Here is a 20,298-nt window from a genome sequence, read left to right as displayed (position 1 = left end):
CAAATGCCTCCGACTGGGGATGGGGACCACGGCTCTCTCAATGTTCAGGGTCTCTGGCCTCTTCCTCAGAGGTTGGACCACTTCGTTATAAATTGAATGAGAGCTCTGTTTCTAGCTCTTCCAGCTTTTCATTCTTTCTTTGATCCCAGGCTCCTCAAAGTTTTCACAAACAGTACCACAGTAACATATGTCAACAGGCAAGGGGGATTACAAGGTCCTTTATTTGTAGACTAGCTCTTCTCAAAGTTTTTACAGACAGGACCACAGTAACATATGTCAGCAGGCAAGGGGGATTACAAGGTCCTTTATTTGTAGACTAGTTCTTCAGGTCTGGGATCTTGCTGTCCAGTATCAAATAACTCCTCATGCAGTTTACATTTCCTCTGAACACAACCTAGTAACATTCTCTGAGCAGGTCCAGCACACAAGCTCACAAAGGGAGGCTTCAGAGATGTGTTCCTGAACATAGTCCATTTTGGAGTATTCCTCAGGTAGACGCCCTGTCTTTTCCTTGGAAGGGGATGTTTCTCTATGCCCAAAATGTTGCTAGTGGCTCCCTTTTGGCCCTGACAGCATTGGATCCCCCTTTTTTCTCACTTGGGAGGAGCAATCACCACAAGTTACCTCACAGGATGGATCTTCTCACACAAGACAAGGGATCTCTTATCCATCCTCACTTGTCCACTCCAACTAACACTGTGGATGTTGGGGTTTTGATGCCTTTTAGGCACCTCTTTTCGGAGGATGTGCTTTGGGTCCTGCAGGAGACCAGGAAACCCAGTATTAGGAAATCATGTGTCCAAGTGAAAAAGATTTTCTGTCTGGTGCCTCTCACTATCAGGATCCCCTATCTGTGTAGGTTCCCCTGGTTTTTCTCTGTGTGATCTCCTCCTGTCATCAATTTCTGCTGGTCTGCCCTTGACTTCTCATCTGAAAAAAACTGATCTAGAAGCCATATCAGGCCTCCCAGGAAGCCTGTTCTGCCTTCCTGGGACCTCAGTTTTGTACTTGAAATTGAATCAGTCTCCTTTTGTGCCTGCTTCTTTGCAACATTGTACTTAGACTGTCTTTTTGGCTCTTGCTGTCTGAACTTCAGCAGCTCATGGCGGTTTCTCCTTAGTTTTCCACAGAGGCAGGGCGTCTCTTCTTAATAATCCTTTTATGCCAGAAATGGTCAATGAGTTGTCGCTTAATCAGTCCATTAATCTGCCTTCCTTTTCTGTGCAGTCTGCAGTGAGAAGGTTCTTTATATCTTGGGTTTGCATAGACAGCTCAGACACTACATAGATGAGTCATCTGTCTTTCCTTAGTAAAGGCTGACACTACCAGGGCTGTTTCTTCCTCTGATCCTATTTTCAAGGGGCAGGATATCCATTCCATCCTTAAGGCCATTGTCTGGTCCTCTTCATACTTTCACTAAGCATTACCAGTTTGATGCAACTTCCAGGTCCAGAGCTGGTTTTGCAAGGGCTGTCCTGCATGGGTTTCTGGAGGGCTGTTCAGTGCCATTCTGCTCTCAGGGTTCCTCTTGAGCTTTTGTACTCATTTTGATTACTGCAACAGAGATATGGAAGGACATAGTGCAGTTTTGTAAAATCTTGCCATTACATGTCCTTTTCACTGTTGCAGTATTTGCTCCCTCCCTCCTGCCCCCTTTACTCTAGCCTGTTTTTTTTTCTTGCCCTCCTGGCTGACAGGATGATCTTTCTCTTTCTGGATGCACATTTTCCTTCTTCCTAGGGGAATTCTGTTCCTCCTGGGGCTGCTTCAGTTGACTGTGCACATTCATGTGTCACCTTTATGCCCTACACCTTGCAGGGAGACTGACGTACAACACCTGTGAGCACTAAAGGCTTTGGCATACTGTCCAGATGTTGAACTGTTCTTGGAAGGAGATCCCCTAGATTACAAATACTGCAGCAGTGAAGAGAGTGCCTTCTACTGTTATGGTAAGATTTTACACAACTGTGCTTTTCTTGGAAAAATATTTTTTTGCTGTCTTATCACCTACTCACAAGACCTTTAGGTTTCAGAATGATTTTTTGTAGGCAGCATTGTCTGGCTTTTCGCAAGGATTGGGTGTCCCCTTGTGACGACCCTGATTTCTTGTGGTAGTGGTTTCTGAGTCATCCCTGCATCAGTCTCACCTCCCAGCTTTTGTGAAAGAGAGTTCATGTTCTTTGTATCCAAAGGTAGAAGGGTTGTAGTCTCCAAGTAGTCCATTTTTCCAGGTGAATTACTTGCTCCATTATCTTATACTGCCAGGTGATTCTCCATGTACTGGAAAGTACTGCAGTTTATAGGCCATCCACAAGATGTGATTGCTTCCAGTGCTTGCTTCCAGATGTCCCAATGCAACCAGCTGTGCAAGCATAGAGGGAATAAAACTCTGAACATGACAACCAAAGTTCGTTTAGCATTTGGACACCTGCAGGCACTGTCACAAGGATGAAGAGTGATGTAGCTTTGATGGCTTGGTGCAGTCATTTGGCCCATGGCCATTGTCCTTGATTTATTCCCACCTTGAGGTGGTGTGCCAATTTCAGCTCTGGGAATAGGCCTGGTTTGGTGCCTCAGGATTTGGCATTTAATTGTGCGGTGCTGCATTCCACCCTCTACTATGTGTAGGATTCATGTAGATTATTGCCTTACCAGCAAAGATATTTGATAAATGTGACATGTTTTACTGTATCAGCTGATCTTTATGTAGGGGTCATCTTGGGTGGGTCCCAGATACCCCCATCACTTCTCCTGTGCTTTAGGTAGTTATTCCATCCTTCATCAGATGTTTAAAGTTAACTGTAAGCTAAATAAGTAAGTAGTCATTTGTGTGTTCAGTTTGGGTGTTATCCTAAATTTTAATATTTTGATCATAAAGTTTGTTCTTTAAGGTGAACTCACAGGGAGGGATGGAGTATATTGTAGTCTGTGCATGATGTCATGGCGTACGCTAGCATGGGGCATGCCCTTCTAGGAAAAAATTGGAACAGGAGATAAGTGTAACCACTGGCCCACCAAGTAGGGCCCCTTCATAGATCATCTGATATAGTAAGAATGTTTGGTTTTCATCATCTTGCTTTCAGCTGACAAGTTTATACAGAATTTAACTTGTGGGGTGAAATCCTTAAGTCAGAAATGCCAAGATGTTAGTCGTTAAACAGCAGTTGCCTTACTTTAATAGTTGTGGGCATTAAGCAGTGTTGTTGGTGCTTTAAGACCCTTAATTGTCCCTACATACTGACACTTCTCTGTCTGTTGGCAGTGCTCCATCGAATGGTTTCATTTTGCTTGTGTTGGCCTCACCACAAAGCCCAGAGGAAAATGGTGAGTTTTTGAGTTTGTTATTGGCTTGAAAAGTGAGAGGAACTATATGTATTTTTTGTATACATTGTCCATGCTGCCTGTCATCATCCCCCTCTTGGCTACTTGTTCCCCATTGTCCAGGAAGGTCCATCATGTACTAAAGGGTAGTTCATGGTTCTTTTCTGCCCTTGTGTCCCCTTCCACACTCTGCAAAGCACAACGTAGGGCATTTGCAATGTGTTGGCTGAGAAGGATGTCCCCTCAGTTCAGTAAGGGGTATTCCCTTAAACGGGTCCACCTTTGTCTCTGAAGCATGTTATGCAGTCTCCAGCAAGACAATGGCACCTGCTCATTGTGTGCTTGTGTGCCCACAACCCTCCCCACCCCCTAGGAGAGGAGAGGGGGGGCCACACTCCAAAACTCCTCCCCCTCTCTGCCTGACTTTTATAGAGCCTAAGTTACTAATCAAACGTCGGTCCATCCCTCTGTGCCATGGAGATGGGCACCATTACATAAAATTTAAAACTAGTGTGGAGTGGGTCGACTGAATTGTATTTGGCATGTCTAACTGCCTGATTATAGATTCATTTTTGCCCTGGTCTGTTAAGATTTTTATAGTTTAACAAGCTTTGGTGTATTTTATAATGTTTGTTTAAAAATGCACTGATAAAAAAAAAATATATATATATATATATATATATATATATATATATATATATATATATATATATATTAAACACACACACACACACACACACACACACACACACGTGTGATGACCCTTGAAACTGCCAGTTATGGAGTTTTCCTTAATTTGGTACATGTCTTTGAACAAAGTAAGTTGAAGGTAAACATTTAATGCTTCCAGAAACCTAGCAAAAGCATTTTCTGCTTACTAAATGCAATCTTGGCAAGCAAACTACAAGATTCCATGCGTAGATTTAAGCTAGATAAACATTTGTATGATCTACAGCTTGCTATCATTTACTGAGTATGGGCTATACATTACTTGTGCAGTGCAGACAGTCCAATGGGTTCAGTAGTCTGGTGTCTGTAAAACAGTCTAGTTTGCTGTATTTACTTCAGTGCTCCTTGTGAGATTATCTTTTAAGATTACCTACTTGTCAAAAATATAAAATAAAACATAAGTCAGGTGCTACTATGGGACGTTTTCCATTTTAGAGATGGAGATTTGGCTTAGATTGCAATATTACAGAAGAGGTTTAGTAAAGGTCTAGTATGTTGTACTTAGAGGGCAGATGCTTGGATGTACACCCCTGAACAGCCATTTGACAGGGATACCCTTCTAGTGATAGTTTCAACATGAGTTTGTAATATTAAAAGGATTGATACTTTGCCTTTCACTTTCCACAGTTAACACCAGTGTTTGTTGTCTTTGTAGGTCTTTAATCAAAATATTTTGTTTCATTTGTCTAAAATGCTGAAATGCAATTGCTGCAGGTAGATTCCATTGAAACATCCCATTCTCTCATTCATTTTGGCCCAGACAATGATGTGTTTGTGAAACATGCAGACTTAAGAAAGCATGGAGCATTGCACAGAACTTGGTCTTTCACCATCAAAAAGTATTAGTTAATGGAGCAATGAAAGGTAAGCAGTAAGGTGTTCAACAAACACACTGCCTCACTGGCATATGGGCAGTTGTGCCCTGCTGCCCTCCTGGCAGTCTGTTAAAGCTCAGAACTCATCCCACTGCCTGTGAGGGTAAAGAACCAGTCATCTGGCAAGACCAGAACAGCCTTTTGCACCCACAGACAGGACCATTTCAGTTTTCTTGTACCACAGTCAGCTGAGTGCCACTGTTAGTGTAGAAGAGGAGGGACTAGATCAAGAAAAATACTCAGACGTGATAAAAGCTATGTGCGCTATTATAACGGACCAGGATTTATCATGCACTAGCACAAATAAACTAAAAATATCAGCACAGGCAAAAAAAAAAAACTAGAAGATACACAGATAAACATATAGGAAAAGTACAAAATAAGCAATTTATTGAGGAGTCATTTTTTTTTTTTTTTTTTTTTTTTGAGAATTAGGAAATAAGGTAAAAGAAATTGAAAGACCACCAAAAAAAGGAGAGATGCATTTTGGAGAAGGATTTTTGAAGATTCTGTGGAACATAAAGATGCTAAATGGTCAGAAAAAATAAAATAAAGAATAAGATGTTTAAATGTACAGGATATGAAATGGGATGAAGTAATGGCCGGAGAGACTGAAACAAAGTTAAGAAAAGCCTCTAATTGGAAAACCCCAGGCTCAGATGCTATACCTAACTTCTGGCTAAAAGTATTAACATCTTTGCACAAAGATTTAGCCATGCGCAAGAACCATTTGTGAGCACCCCAAACACACCAACCTGGCTAACAGGGAAAAAACAATGTTCCTACTTGAAATAACCTGCAAGCTGCCCTAAAAATTATAGACCAATAATGTGCCTTCTGACGATGTATAAACCTGTACACTGGAATTGATGCTGACAGTTTATAGTCATTTAGAAGCTCTATTATGGCAATAGAAAGAGTAATAAAAGAGTCATATGGGAACAAAGGATCATTTGTTAGTCGTAGTGAAGACCTGTAAAAAGGGGGAGAATCTAATTATGGCATGGATAGACTACAAAAAAGCATTTGGCAGTATCCCATGTTCATGGATAAGAGTGCTTAAAATGTATAAAATGCACCCTGCACTGATGAACTACATTACAGTGACCATGAAACAGTTGCAAACCATTTTGCAGTTAAGCCATTATAAAGTGCAGCTTATTATTCCAGGGTTAAAAATCCAAATGGGGAATATATTCCAGAGTGACTGTCACCACTGCCCTTTTGCCTTGCCCTTAACCCATTAAGCGGTCTGCTTAACAGATTGTCATGGCTATAATTTGGCTCCCAGAAAGCAATTAAGTCTTGTTGATTAGAATTGTATAGCTCATCAGATGTGGACCTGAAAGCACAACTGCAAGCAGTCAAAACTCTTTCAGATTGTATAAGAATGTCATTTGGTCTTGATAAATGTGCAAAATCAACCTTTAAAGCAGGAAAGCTGCAGCACCAAGAAAACATCAGTTTGGAATAAGAATGTGATCTAAACAAACTTGAGTAAGAGGGAGTGTATAAATATTTGGGAATTGATGGAGTGTATAAATATTTGGGAATTGATGAAGGGTCAACTATAAAGCATGAACTAATGTGAATAAAACTCAGTAAGAAGTATTTTAGAAGACTTTAATCCAGAAAACAGCGTTTACCTCTAGGAACAAAGTTCAAGCTATAAACATTTGCTATTCCTGTTCTAATTTGCAGTTTTGGAGTGATTGACTGGCCCCAAAAGATGTTGGATAGATTAGACAGGAAAACAAGGCTGGTTCATGTACATCAAATGATTTATAAAAATCAGTGCATACCAAGATTATATATTCCCCATTCCAAAGGAGGTACAAGCCTCCTTGAAATTGATTTAGTTCTGCAGTTGTGGGACTATAATTTGCTCACCTCACAAAACCAAAAGAATGAAGGTTTTGAAACATGAGGAGAATAAATCTAAGATGACTTCCCTTCTTGGTCTGGCAGAAGCATATCAGTGTCAGTGGAAATCAAACCAGAAGTAGATAAAAATCAGGCAGCAACTGAATGTGCCAAAAGAGTATAAAATGAAGGATCAGATGAGCAAGAAATGTGGAAAATGCATAAATGTAGTTGCAGGTATAGAAAACTCCTGGAACAACCTCATGTTGATCAGGATCGATTGCAGGAATGGTTAAGGAGAGGCAAATTCAAACCAAAAGATGAAAGCTTATTATTGGCGGTCCAAGATTGTGGACTTGCGTACATGTTGATTTACAAAGTCCTTTAAACTTGTGGGAGAAATGGACAAATGTAGGTTTTGTAAAACAAAATTGGAAGTAGTTGCACAATTTGTTGCTGGTTGTGACTGATGAAAGGAGGTACTGCCAGTACAGCTAGCTGGAATCTTGTAAGTAATTGTTTGTGGATATCAAACTGATTAATACAAGATGCTGGTGTTACAAATATATAGAACTGTCATGTGTATATCAAACTGATGTTTACAGATGTATCAATCTGTAAAGTGCTTGTGTTTTGAAATGTATCCACAGTGTGCCATCCTGGAAAGAGTAGAAATGTACATACACTATTGGAACTGTTTAAATGTACATGTTTTAATAGGGGAAACTGACAGACAATAGATTAACCTCAGTCCAGCAAACTTTAAAAAATGAGAGTGTAGCCACGAACAAACAGGACTTTATTGTAAAGCGCTTTTCGTCTGCTTAAAAGCAGACTTCATCAGACATAGTATAAAAAACAAGCAGGCATATTTATACTCACAGTAAAAGAGCATCACTAATTAACAAGTCAATTAAGTGACAAGTAATAATGCACTATGGCTTAACCCCACAAAGCCTAGTGCAAACATCATTCTGACCTCAGTATATGTCTTAAAAGGACAAATTATAAAAATTAAAAATAAATCAATAAGTTAAAACCAGGCAAACTCTAATATTCTAGTATTAAGAGTTAAATTGAACACTGCCTTAAACAGATATGTACCTAAACAAATTACACACATTTTTACATACTAGAACTAAACTGTGTTTAACCATAAAATAAATATTATAGTAAATGCTGCTTAATCTTTAAAAGGGTCAGTCCCTATATAATCTCAAGCAACATGATTCAAAAGGAATAAAATACATAAGAACGTATTATAAATTTTATATATTGTAATCTAGATAGAGGATTACTTTATCTTACAAGACTTTTTAATTTCAATAAACAACTGATAGAACAGTTGTCATTCAGACCTGGATAGGAATATGCATTTAATCTGATCTGCCATTTAAGTTCCAGTTCTTGAAGGAGCAACTGAAGTGGTGCACCTCTTTTAGGTTCTAATAAATGGTCAATGACCATAAATTTAAAGTTATGATCACTATGTGTTGAAATATGTTTAGCTAGAGCGTTATCTTGTTTTTTTCTTTTTAATTGCATAAAGGTGTTCATATATGCGTTCGCGGAGCTTCCGTTCGGTTTGTGGGGTTAAGCCATAGTGCATTATTACTTGTCACTTAATTGACTCTTAATTGACTTGTTAATTAGTGATGCTCTTTTACTGTGAGTATAAATATGCCTGCTTGTTTTTTATACTATGTCTGATGAAGTCTGCTTTTAAGCAGACGAAAAGCGCTTTACAATAAAGTCCTGTTTGTTCGTGGCTACACTCTTGTTGTTCTGGTGAAAGCGGAGTACTCCTGCTCCAGTGTTTTTTTTTTTTTTGTTTTTTTCTCAGTTTGCTGTTTTCGTGTTTTATAATATTTGAAATTAAATCCCTGTACAGGCTAGGCCGTAAAGGTGCTTTCTCACAGGTTTCAGTGCAAGTCAGAGAGACTGTCTGTACTAGGAAGATTTCTGTATTGTCTTTGGGGTGAACTAATTACTACTGTGGAAGCATGGAGGTATGCAGTTGTTTTATGACTTCCACCACCTGCCAAAGATCTGAGCAAAAGCCCTTGTGTATGTATTTTTATGGGTGGGTGCTAAATACTGCCATTTGCCAGCAATGGGGGCTTCCATGAGAACTAGAAGTCAGATGAAGTGATGTCATTCTGCAAACCATCTCAGAAGTAATATTTTAGATATTTTGAGAAGTCTTGGTGAGAAGGAGCGTTCTGTATTCTGTATTGGGCCTGACAACAAGGACCATTCACCACATCATCTGCCTTGCTCTATTAAGTAAATTATTGGGGAATAGCCTAATTCTCTTGGTTTCAGTCAGGAATATAGTGAAGCTTAGTTTAGATATTGTTTTTCTGTATTTGTCTAAACCTGTCTGGTGTTTTAAGTATTTCCTGTGGTTTTGAACTCTGTCACTGTGAATATATATTTAGTATTTTCATATTTTTTTTATTAAATACATTTTAAACCTTTCATTGCGGCTTATCTTTGTAGAGATATTTAAGTTTTGAGAGTACTTGCATATTTATTTGGTGACACTATGTGGGCCGCTCCTAATAACCTTGCTCTTGGACAGAGTACCATTTGTATTGATATTAATTTCATTCTGTATGTTGGGTGTCCTTGGAAAAGCCTTATGGTAGCTGGCAGGTGTGTCTGGTGGCAGTCATAACTTCCTTATAGTCTGGGCAGAAGGGGGCATAGCTAGTAAACCTGTGCCAGCCTTTCCAAGGGGTGTGTGAATCTAATCTTTGTGTGCATGTGTCAGCTACTTGGGCAGGGACACAACTGGTTGGACAGAGGGTGCTGGAGGCCTTGGCTTAGACACTCAGCTGAGATATCAACTCTGTAGCTGTGCCAGTGGGGAGTCTTACTGGGGATCTGGAGAAAGAGGAAGAAACCAGCCCCAGACTAATTGTGTTCTCTGTGTGCTCTTAATGGAAATTGCACTTGATGCAGAGAGCTGCATCTGTTAATACTGTGTGCATCTGCTATCCTCCCAGTGAACATCCCCCACATAGCAATGGTGAAGATTGAGGCTCCTTGATTACTGGCCAAGAGGTGGAGGGTTGTGTCAGTGACATACTAGTGGCAGAAGGACTGTATACTGAAAGGCATAATAATGTGACAAGATTGTTGCACTGGGGATTGTGTTAACCATTATAATAGTGAAGTAGCTGAAAAACACTGAAAACATGAGCTGCAAAGCATTATAGAAAGTGAAGCCTACATCACATGGTATCACCCATTACCAACAGTTAAAATGATAGATGCGGGAAAACTAAGATATAGTAGTCCATGAAAAGAAGACGAAAGTAGCATTAATCATTGAATTTGCTGCACCCAGCGACTACAGTATCTTGTGTACAGAGACGCACAAAGTCATAAAATATCAGGATTTGTAGACAGAAATGAGCAATGATGAGGAAAGATACCCAGACAGTTCCAATAGTAGCAGGAGCAACGGGTCTTATAAAAAAGAATCTACAGTTATACTCCGATATGTTACCGATATATGTAACTCCATAGAAATTGCAGAAGTCATTACAGGGCACATTGCAGGTGCTGCAAAGAGCAGATGTTCTTTGTGTTTCACTGTTGCAGTCATCACACTTGGGTTATCTGCCTGCAGGTAGCCCTCAGTCGGCCCGAATACCAGAGTTAGTATTTCTGTGTCGGATGCTGTTGCTCCAGGACTGACGTCAGGTCATCAGGAGTATAAAAACAGGCAGCTGACACCATTACATCAGTCTTTCTTGCCGAGGAGCCCGAAGCAGAAGCAGCTCGCAAGTGCCCGTCGGCCGCTACCTGAATTTTCGTTTTCGAATTGAATAATCATGAAGTCTTTTAAAGTTAAGTACCCCATTGGGGATCCTTTTTTTCTTGCTCTAACCAATGTCAGAAAAAGTAAACAATTGTCTTGCCTGTGGAAAGCAAATACCTCAGATTTTCATTCTTACTGCGTTGCCTGTTTAGGCCCAGACCACGGCGTCCCTTACTGTCTGTTTTGTGCCTTGTTTAACACCCGAACCATTCATCAGGCTCGTTGTCACTAAATTCTTTCGATCTCTATCTCCGTATTCTGAAATGGCTTTGGTAAGCCATCCATCTACCGATATTCTGAAAAAACGTAAGGATAATCAGAGACCGCATAGGTACAAAACTGCCGACAACACTTCCATTAAGCTAGTCCGCCGGTACTCAGTGAGGTGCTTTTGCGGCCCCTGATGCCCGCTTCAGTGGATTTGCAGGCCTCTGCTGAGACCCATTCACAGTAGAGTATGCCACAAGATGCTTCTTCGACTATGGAACCTGCAGATGTCTCTACCTTGGATGGGTCTGGAGCTGCTGTGCAGGCACCGGCTTCTGAGGCAGTTCTTTACTCTACCGATGTTCAAGTCAGACATTTCTAACCAAAACTGCCAGGGTTCTTAGGCCCAGAGTATGCACCAAGCCTAGAAAACTAGTGACCAAAGAGCATGCTCAGGCTCCTATGGCACAAAAACAAATGCTTAGCATGGCTGAAGACCTTATCACACTGATTAGCGGAAGTCAGCCTTCCTCTGCAGAGACAAGTAATCCAGTCCCCTTCAGGTTCTATAGACTAGGAGTCTGATGACTCAGATTCTGGTTATGAAGACATGCCCTTATCCGCCTATGAGTATTCAGATGCAGAGGAATCCATTCCCTCTATCTCCCCTCTAGAGAATTTTTCTTTTGGTGAAACCTTGCATACTTGGAGAGCATTTCCATTGAGAATGCCAAGACTATCCTCATTCCAAAAAGAGACACAGAATTTTGAGTTGCCTCAGCACAGGCTTTTGGCTATACCCCTGTCTTGGATGTTGTGGATGACGTTTTTATGGATTCCAGTCTTACTCCTGACACTTTACCTCCTGCCCCTAGGAAACCAGACTGGTACTACGGAGTACCTCCTGCCCCTAGGATACCAGACTGGTACTAGAGAGTACCTGATGCTCAAGTTTCTTTTCAAGAATCCTAATGCTGGCCCAGAGATAATTTCCCAGGGGCCTAAAGGTATCCACGCTACTACAGCCAAGATTTCCATCCCTTCGGACAGGGATTCCAGAGCTTTGGACAGATGGGGTAAGAAGGTGTATACCTCTGCAACTCTTGCTTATTAGGGTATTGAATTGCCAGTTTCACATGCTGAAGTGCCAGCAACATATTATGGAACTCATTAAACAAAAAGTGGTAACTTTTCCAAACTGTGCAGAAAATAAAGAATTGCAGGAGCTTATGCACTCTGCAAACCAAGTTAGTAAGCATACTTTGCAATGTGGCTTTGATGCCCTAGAAGCATCTTGCAGGGCAGCAGTCACTGGCTGTGTACTGAGAAGATATGCTTGGGTGAAGGAGCAGACCTTACCAGACCATGTCATATCAAAATTACTAGACGCTCCTTTGAACGGTTTGGCACTGAAGCAGAAGAGTTTCTTAAAAAGATAGAAGAAAAAGCTAAATCTGTGCAGACTGTTAAAAAAAATTCTTACATTGCCCTTCAAAACACTGGTCCTTTCCAGCCCCCTCCAGGCCCTCTCAAACAAGACCCAGGGAAAACAGACCACCCAAACTACAGTCTCAGGGTATGCAGAGATCTAGTACCCCCACCCCTAAAGCAGGGAGTGGTAAGCCACCTCCTTACAGAAAAGCTCATAATGACTTCTTTATTCCACTTCCCAGCCCTGCCCAATTGCTTGTGCTCCTAGGAGGAAAATTTGCCCTTCATGCAAAAAAACTGGACGTCCATCACTCAGGACCGATGGGTCCTCAACATTGTATCCCAGGGGTACAAGTTTTATTTCCATTCACTGCCAACCAGTGGGCAGAGGCTCAAAACAGAGTTCTTTCTCTGCTGAATATCAGCTATTCAGCCTGTTCCAGTAGAACAGAGGGGTCAAGAATTCTACTCCAGACTCTTCCTGGTACCCAGGAAAGAGGGCTCTTGGCACCCAATCCTGGATCTTTCAATTCTCAACACCTTCCTGGTGGTACCAAAATTCAAAATGCTTATCTTGCAACAGCTTCTTCCTATGCTAGCCAAGGATGCCTGGTTAGTCACCATAGACTTAAAAGAAGCCTATCTACACATCCCCATAAGGGAATCATGCAGGAAGTATCTACATTTCAGGGCAGGATCTATGCATTATCAGTTCTCTGCACTTCCCTTTGGCTTATCTACTGCACCCAGGGTATTCACAAAATGCCTGGCTCCAGCCATTGCATACTGCAGGCAGAGAAATAACCAAATGTATCCGTGCTTGGATGACTACCTGATTCAGGCGGACAGTCAGGAATTGCTGCTGCAGCACTTGGCATTTGTAAAAAACCTTCTCACTTCCTTTGGGTACACCATCAGCGAAAAGAAATCACAACTGGTACCCAGTCAGAAGATTGTATTCCTGGACCCAAGCTTGGACACAACTTCCTAGATGGCATTCCTCACTTCAGAAAAGCAAGTCTGTCCTGACGGACTACTACAAACAAATGGCCATCAGAACCCAGCTGTCTGCAAGAAAAATACTGCAAGCCCTAGGGTTCATGGCCTCCTGTATACTGCTAATTCCATATGCAAGACTGCATATGAGGAGACTTCAGTGGTACTGGTGCCAACATTCTCAGGACCTGGAAACAGTTATTCCTATCATACCCTGTCTAAGGACAGAGTTCCTTTAGTGGGCAGAAGCATGCAACCACAACAAAGGACTGCCTTTTACTCAACCCCATGCTGCCCAGACCCTGACCACAGATGCATCAGACTATGCCTGGGGGGCTCACATGACTGGCAAATGTATTCATGGCCACTGGAGCCCAAGTCAAATTCATCTGCACATCAACTAAAAAGATGCTAGCTGTACAGAATGCCCTGACAGCTTTCAGATCCCTACTCTTTCCAGGACAACTGCTAATAAAAACAGACAACACCACAGTTATGTGGTACATCAACAAGCAGGGGGGAACCCATTCCTACCCACTCTGCAGGTTAGCCATGGCCCTGTGGAACACTGCCTTGGACATCCAAGTCAATCTACAATCTCAATTCCTGCCAGGCAAACAAAACTCACTGGCAGATGACTTTGAGCAGAAATCTGCTAGACCCACAAGATTGAAAATTGGAGCGCAGCACCTTCAACCTTCTGATTCAGGAATGGGGACCCCAGAGGTGGATCTCTTTGCCTCCCCCTGCAACCACTAGCTCAGCAAATTCTGCACCAGGAATCCTCACATCAGGGTCTGGAAAGTGGATGCCCTATCCTTTCAGTGGGAAAAGCTCTCAATCTATACCTTTCCCCCTCTGCCCCTTCCCTCAAGAGTATTACTCAATACAAAACAAGACAGGCCAAGGATAATTGCCCCGGACAGGCCACGTCAGCACTGGTACCACTCTTGTGCAGCCTGACAACAGAGCCAACCTGTCACCTACACCAGACCCCAACCCTGCTCTCTCAGCAGGAGGAACAGATTTTGCATCCACAATTGCAAACCTTAAATCTTGCACCCTGGCTTATTCCTTGAATTCTCCACCAGCAACCCTAAGCAAACAGGTGCTGGATGTTATCCTTGAAGCCAGAAGGCCCTGTACAAGGAAATCCTATGCTAAGTGTAAAAATTGTTCCTGGATACAGTCTAAAGGAGAGGACACAGCACTGCTCTCCTTACCAGTAATCTTGGATTACCTAGCAGAACTACTCCACAGAGGCCTATCCTCCATTAAGATTATGCCTCTGCCATCTCGGCTCATTACAACACTGAGCCACCTCTCTTCTCTCACACTATCATCAAGTAGTTCCAGAGAGGGGCAGCCAAGGAGAGCACCCACCCCTGCTTGGGACCTTAACTTTGTACTGGAAAAGGTCACATTTCCCCCCTTTGAACCTGCTGCTTCAGCAGAGTTAAAATTCCTCTCTTGGAAAACAGTCTTGCTTCTGGCCATCACTTCAGCTAGAAGAGTGTATGAGCTACAAGCACTGATGGCTGTGGAATCCTTCATTATTTTCCATGCTGACAGGGTTTCCCTCGGGACTAGCCCTTCCTTTATGCCTAAAGTGGTGTCCAGTGTGGCTCTCAACCAATCCATCCATTTGCCATACTTCCCTATTCCTCAAAATAAAGGGGAAATGATCCTGCACTCTTTGGACGTGCATATACAGCTCAGATTCTTTTTGATAGGACTAAGCCCTTCAGAAAATCTGACCAGTTACTAGTCAGGTTTGCAACAGGGGCAGAGGGCAAGGCCATTTCAAAACAATTTCCAAATGGATAGCACACTGCATCTGTTTCTGCTACAAGCACCATGGAAAGCCAACCCGCAGGGGGTCAGAACACATTCCACTAAGGCAACATCTACCTCTACAGCATTTCTCAGGGGGAGTCACTACCAGGGTCATCCTAGAAGCTGCTACCTGGACTTCTGTACCACATTCACCAAGCATTACCACCTGCCTATCTTTTCCAAATCCAGGGCAGGCTTTGCTTCAGCAGTCCTGCAAGGCATACTAGCCAACCTTAACTCTTCTTAACTGCCTCCACCCTTCCTCAGCTTTGGGAATCCACCCAAGTGTGATGACTGTAACAGTGAAACATGAACATAGTACAGTTGTCTACACTTGCAATAAATTGTAGATGTTTGAGTGTATTCACTGTTGCAGTCCCTCCCGCCCCCTGGTTTTCTCTCTCTCTCCTCTCTATGGCTATTGGTATTTACTTTACTTTTTACTGGCGGTGTTTTCCCCACCATAACTTAGCTCCCTGTTTGGGGGCTCCTGACATTTGGAGCAAGAAAAACTGATGTAATGGCTTCGGCTGCCTGTTTTTATATACCCCTGATTACCTGACGTCAGTCCTGGAGCGACAGCATCCAACGCAGAAATACTGAGTCTCTGATATTCAGGCCGACTGAGGGCTACCCTGCTGGCAGATAACCCAAGTGTGATGAGTGCAACAGTGAATACACTCAAACGTGTACATTTATGGTAAGTGTTACACAACTGTACTTTCTGGCTGACATCAAAGACTGAAACAGTGCTGATTTAATGAACTTTTCCATGCCTGGAAAAATGAAAAAGGGTGACATCAGCTGTAGATCTCAGATAAGAAACTCTTTTTGGGATTTATTTCCTCCCCATATTTTCTACCAGTGCTTAAGTAGTGTATTCTGCTGCTGGCCTTTTTTTTTATTGGAAATGTTGTATATCCTTCTGTTTTTACTTTGGCACAGTAAAACTTGTTGATTAAACACTTCGTATGTTTTGACAGGGGAACTTGCTGATATTTTTTTCTTTGGGGTTATGATGATTTGAGTGAGAAGGATGACAGCATCGTGATTTTGGTACCATTTTGTGTTAAACATTGCTGGCAGAAATCCTTTTCATGAAATTATGGTTTATTTCTTATGTAATACTGTTTCAGGCTGTATCCATTCGTTTGATCTGAAACTAGCCTTTTTGTCTATAAAATGAGGGTACTTTTGTGAATGTATTTTGCTTTGAACCATTACTGAAAATACGGTCTCTTTTTTGTTAGTGCAGTGTCAGAATAGTAGCCCTACAGAAATGGCCTTTAGATTGCTATTTAGAGATGGTAGTAGAATTTGTCTTTTTACTAGGCTGACCAAGCAGCCACTGTTTGTTAATTGAGCTGGCTAGTTTTTTGTCTTCTGGCTTGATAAACTGACTACCCCCACCACCATCATCTTCATGATCTGCACCTAAAAGATGAAAGAATAAGTAGAAAGTTTGCCCCAGCCTACAGCTTGTGATTCCGTAGTAGCCTTAGTTTGGACAAGATCAGACAACCCACCTTTTGTTAACTCCAGTCCCCGTGGTATAGTCATAGTGCCACAACTGTGCGTGGCACGAGGATCATGATTATCCTGTCAGGCTGTACAACTGCCTGCTGCAGTTAGGGAGAACCAGGCTCTTTAGGTGTGGGAGAAGTCAGGCGTGCAGAATCTGACAGTATTAATACTTCCCCAGGGGAATATCCCACTAATGTGATGCATGCCAAAAGGTGATTGAAGACCTTCCACATGGGGTAGCAGTCTTTTTTGACTCTGTTTCTTAACTGAGATGATATCAATGTGTATAGATCCATGGCACAAGCAGTTTGCTATGGGGCACATAACAGGGTAATAGCACTTCCACCCCTGGTCGGTCTGCTAAGGATCCTGTTTTTGTAGGGGACCCTATGTCTGAGGATTCTAACCTGTCTGTGTTGGAAAAATATGTTCCTCTGATCAGATACAGGGACCCAAACATGATTTCTCTTCCCTGCTTTGATCCATCCTAAGGGCTAAACGTTTAAGCCGTTGATTCTCCAAATAAAGATTAAGGGCGGCCAGACGGCTGTGCAGGGTCTTGCGTGCATACGATTGGCAAATGGAGCAGGCATTGTGGTCGTGCTCCCGGCAAGCAAAAAACGCAATGGTCATGCGAGTCTTTTATGGGGAATCGGGCACCCAGATTGGCATTTACCCTTTTTTTGCTGACATTGGCTGTGGCTAGCTACAACAAAGCAAGCTTAGCAAGATAACAGGAGAAAAAAACCCCAATGAGGTACTTAGCTTTTTAGACATTTGTATTGAAGGAGTGAAGCACACAATGCATCTCTGCAGCCAAAAAGTTCTGAGGTCTGTGCATGCAGATGTCACATTTAAGGACCCTAGTTTATGGCCCTACGTGTGATGTCCCATGCAGCTGCAACAGCCAAGCTGAAGCCTTTTTTTATAGGAGCCGACGTACGAGTCGGCTGAGGCAGAAAATTCCACAAGAATACTGCAACATGGAAGAGGAGGACATCTACGGTTATGGTAAGATTTTAGAGCAACTATTCTTTCTCTGGGATAGGAATCTTCCTGTACGCATTTCCACTAAACATTCAGAAGTACCTTGTGAAAGAGAAATGCCAGAGATTGTGTTTGACACCCTTTTGACCCAAGCAGTCTTGGTTCTCCATGTGTATGGTATTGGCCAAAGGCAATTACTACAAACTTGCTCACATACTGGACCTGTTGTCAGTGTCAGGGTCAACTAATGCACCCCAATTTAGAAAGACTTCTACTGACATTCTGGATGATTGTCTTGATTCCGTTTAAGTGCATGTCTGTTGAGGGTGTACAGCAAATATTAAAGGAGGCCAGAAAACCTGCTATTAGAAAATAGGTTTACAAATGGATGAGATTCTCTAAGTAGTGACTAAATGGAAACAAGATCCATTGTGGTTAATATTCTTCTGGTCTTGAAGTATTGGTGTGGGCTACTTCAGGATGGCTTAGCAGTTATATCCATTAATATCCATCTAGTAGCCATCTCTGCTAGTCTGTCAGTGGATCTCCCTCTTTTTCAGTTCATGAAAGGAGTATTGCACATGAGACCCCCTCACAAGCAAGTTCCTGTTTTGTGGTTTATCAGTTATGTTCTTGAAAAATTGACCCTCCCACCTTCTGCAGAGGCAGCGCACACTGATCTTAAGTTCTTAACGTGGAAACCCTTTGCTTATTGCTTTGACATCTGCAAGGTGACTTTCTGAGCTGCAGGCTCTCATGGTGGGGGCACCCTTACCTGATTTTCCACAGGGAGGGATAGGGTTGTGTTTGCACAATTACTTTTTTCAGGCTGAAAGTGGTTTCTGTCTTCACTTTGTTAGTCTTGTAATATCCTTGTTTACTTTCCAGAACCTAAATATAATGGGTAGATAACTTTATACATTGGATTTGCATAGACAACTCTGGTACTGCCTTGACAGAACAAAGCCCTTTAGGAAGGCCAACTACTTTGTTTGCTTTTCTAGGGCAAAGAAATGTCAACCTGTTTCTAAGCAATTCATTGCAAGTGGGTTGCCCTCTGGTATTATTTTTGTTACACCCACAATGGCAAGGTGTATCATGGCAAGGTAAGGGCACTTTTCAGGTGAGGTGCATCATGGCAAGGTAAGGGCACTTTTCGGGTAAGGTGAATCATGGTAAGGGCACTTTTTGGGTAAGGTGAATCATGGCAAGGTAAGGGCACTTTTCGGGTAAGGTGAATTATGGCAAGGTAAGGGCACTTTTCAGGTAAGGTGACTCATGGCAAGATAAGGGCACTTTTCAGGTAAGGTGACTCATGGCAAGGTAAGGGCACTTTTCGGGTAAGGTGACTCATGGCAAGGTAAGGGCACTTTTCGGGTAAGGTGACTCATGGCAAGGTAAGGGCACTTTTCGGGTAAGGTGAATCATGGCAAGGTAAGGGCACTTTTCGGGTAAGGTGAATCATGGCAAGGTAAGGGCACTTTTCACAAGGGCCTTTTCCTAATTACTGACACTTTGGAAAGGAGTAGACTCTAAAAGTGTGCTAGGTGCAGCAGCGTGGTCCTGCTTCCTTAAGTTCACGAAATGCTATAAACTGGATGCTTTTGTAGATCTAGTGCAGGATTTGTGAGGACTGTTCTCCTGGCGCTTCTGGACCCTTGTCCTTCTCCTCCCAGGTTAGGTAAGCTTTGGGAATCTACCCATATGCTGGTAAGGGAGTGTGTGCATGTTGAACATAATACAGTAGCACACGTTTCCCCTTAACTGTAGCAGTAAATATTCATAGAAAACCCTGCCTTATTGGCAGTACCCTCCCACCATCCTTTTTATTAGAGGTGCTGTTGAGTTTGGTTCAGCAAACGTGTGTGTGTGTGTGTGTGTGTGTGTGTGTGTGTGTGTGTGTGTGTGTGTGTGTGTGTGTGTGTGTGTGTGTGTGCGCCCATGCTTGCTATTTGGTATGGAACAGTAGGTGTTGGCAATCCTTGTGTTTTATCTGCTGCTGTTAGAGCCCTTTCAGTTTTTAGGGTCTCTGAGTGTGAAGGGCTGTTTTGGTCCTGCCAGGTTGTTGGAGCTTCACCCTCAGCCAGGCAGTGGGAGGAGTTCTGAGCTGTGGTAGACTGCCAGGGGGGGAGGTAGCATGGCACTACTACCCATATGCTATTAAGGCATTGTGTTCTACGAATACTGACAAAGGCAAGTGGAGCTTACACAACTGTGCTTTCTCCAAGGAGGGCTGAAAAGACAGTACCATCCATAGCTGTGCCATAGTTTTCTCTGTCCAGAGAAGTGTTTGTAGTAAGAATTGGAAGATGTTTCTGAAGGGGCATGAAAATATCAAAGTTGACATTATTCTGATATCCATACATGGCTGCAAGTGCTCTTCCACAACAATTCACTCTCTTGAAACTGTGGGACTTCAGTCATTCTCTTACAGTAATGCAGACTGCATGAGGCCTGAGCTGTAGTTCTGTGTGCGACCCTTTAGACAAATGTCCCTATCCTATGCGAGTCTGTAGTTTTAATTCTCATGAGCCAGTTAGTGTAATTTTGCTTGTAATATTGTATAGTTATTACAAAGATCAGTGAGATTACATCTCATCTCCTGTATCTGTTTGTGTCCTCTCATGATATGGCATCAGTGTGGCAAAATATCTACCAGAACAGAAAAAATTCTGAACTTGATTTAATTACATTTAC

At 42.3% G+C, this 20,298-nt stretch overlaps 1 long non-coding RNA gene across 1 annotated transcript in view; it reads left to right on the top strand.

The window, feature by feature from the left end:
- The first annotated feature begins 3,262 nt into the window (after positions 1-3,262).
- Positions 3,263-20,298, top strand: part of LOC122808623 — a 295,412-nt gene continuing 278,376 nt past the window's right edge. Inside the window, exon 1 of the long non-coding RNA XR_006365805.1 lies at positions 3,263-3,324. This is a non-coding gene — a long non-coding RNA (uncharacterized LOC122808623). The remainder of the gene's footprint in view (positions 3,325-20,298) is intronic.

The sequence above is a fragment of the Protopterus annectens genome, chromosome 8.part0 (assembly GCF_019279795.1).
Source record: "Protopterus annectens isolate FY-2018-M chromosome 8.part0, PAN1.0, whole genome shotgun sequence".
Taxonomy (NCBI): domain Eukaryota; kingdom Metazoa; phylum Chordata; order Ceratodontiformes; family Protopteridae; genus Protopterus; species Protopterus annectens.
The sequence above is the reverse complement of the archived record's forward strand: the minus strand, read 5'-3'. Positions and strand labels throughout refer to the sequence as shown.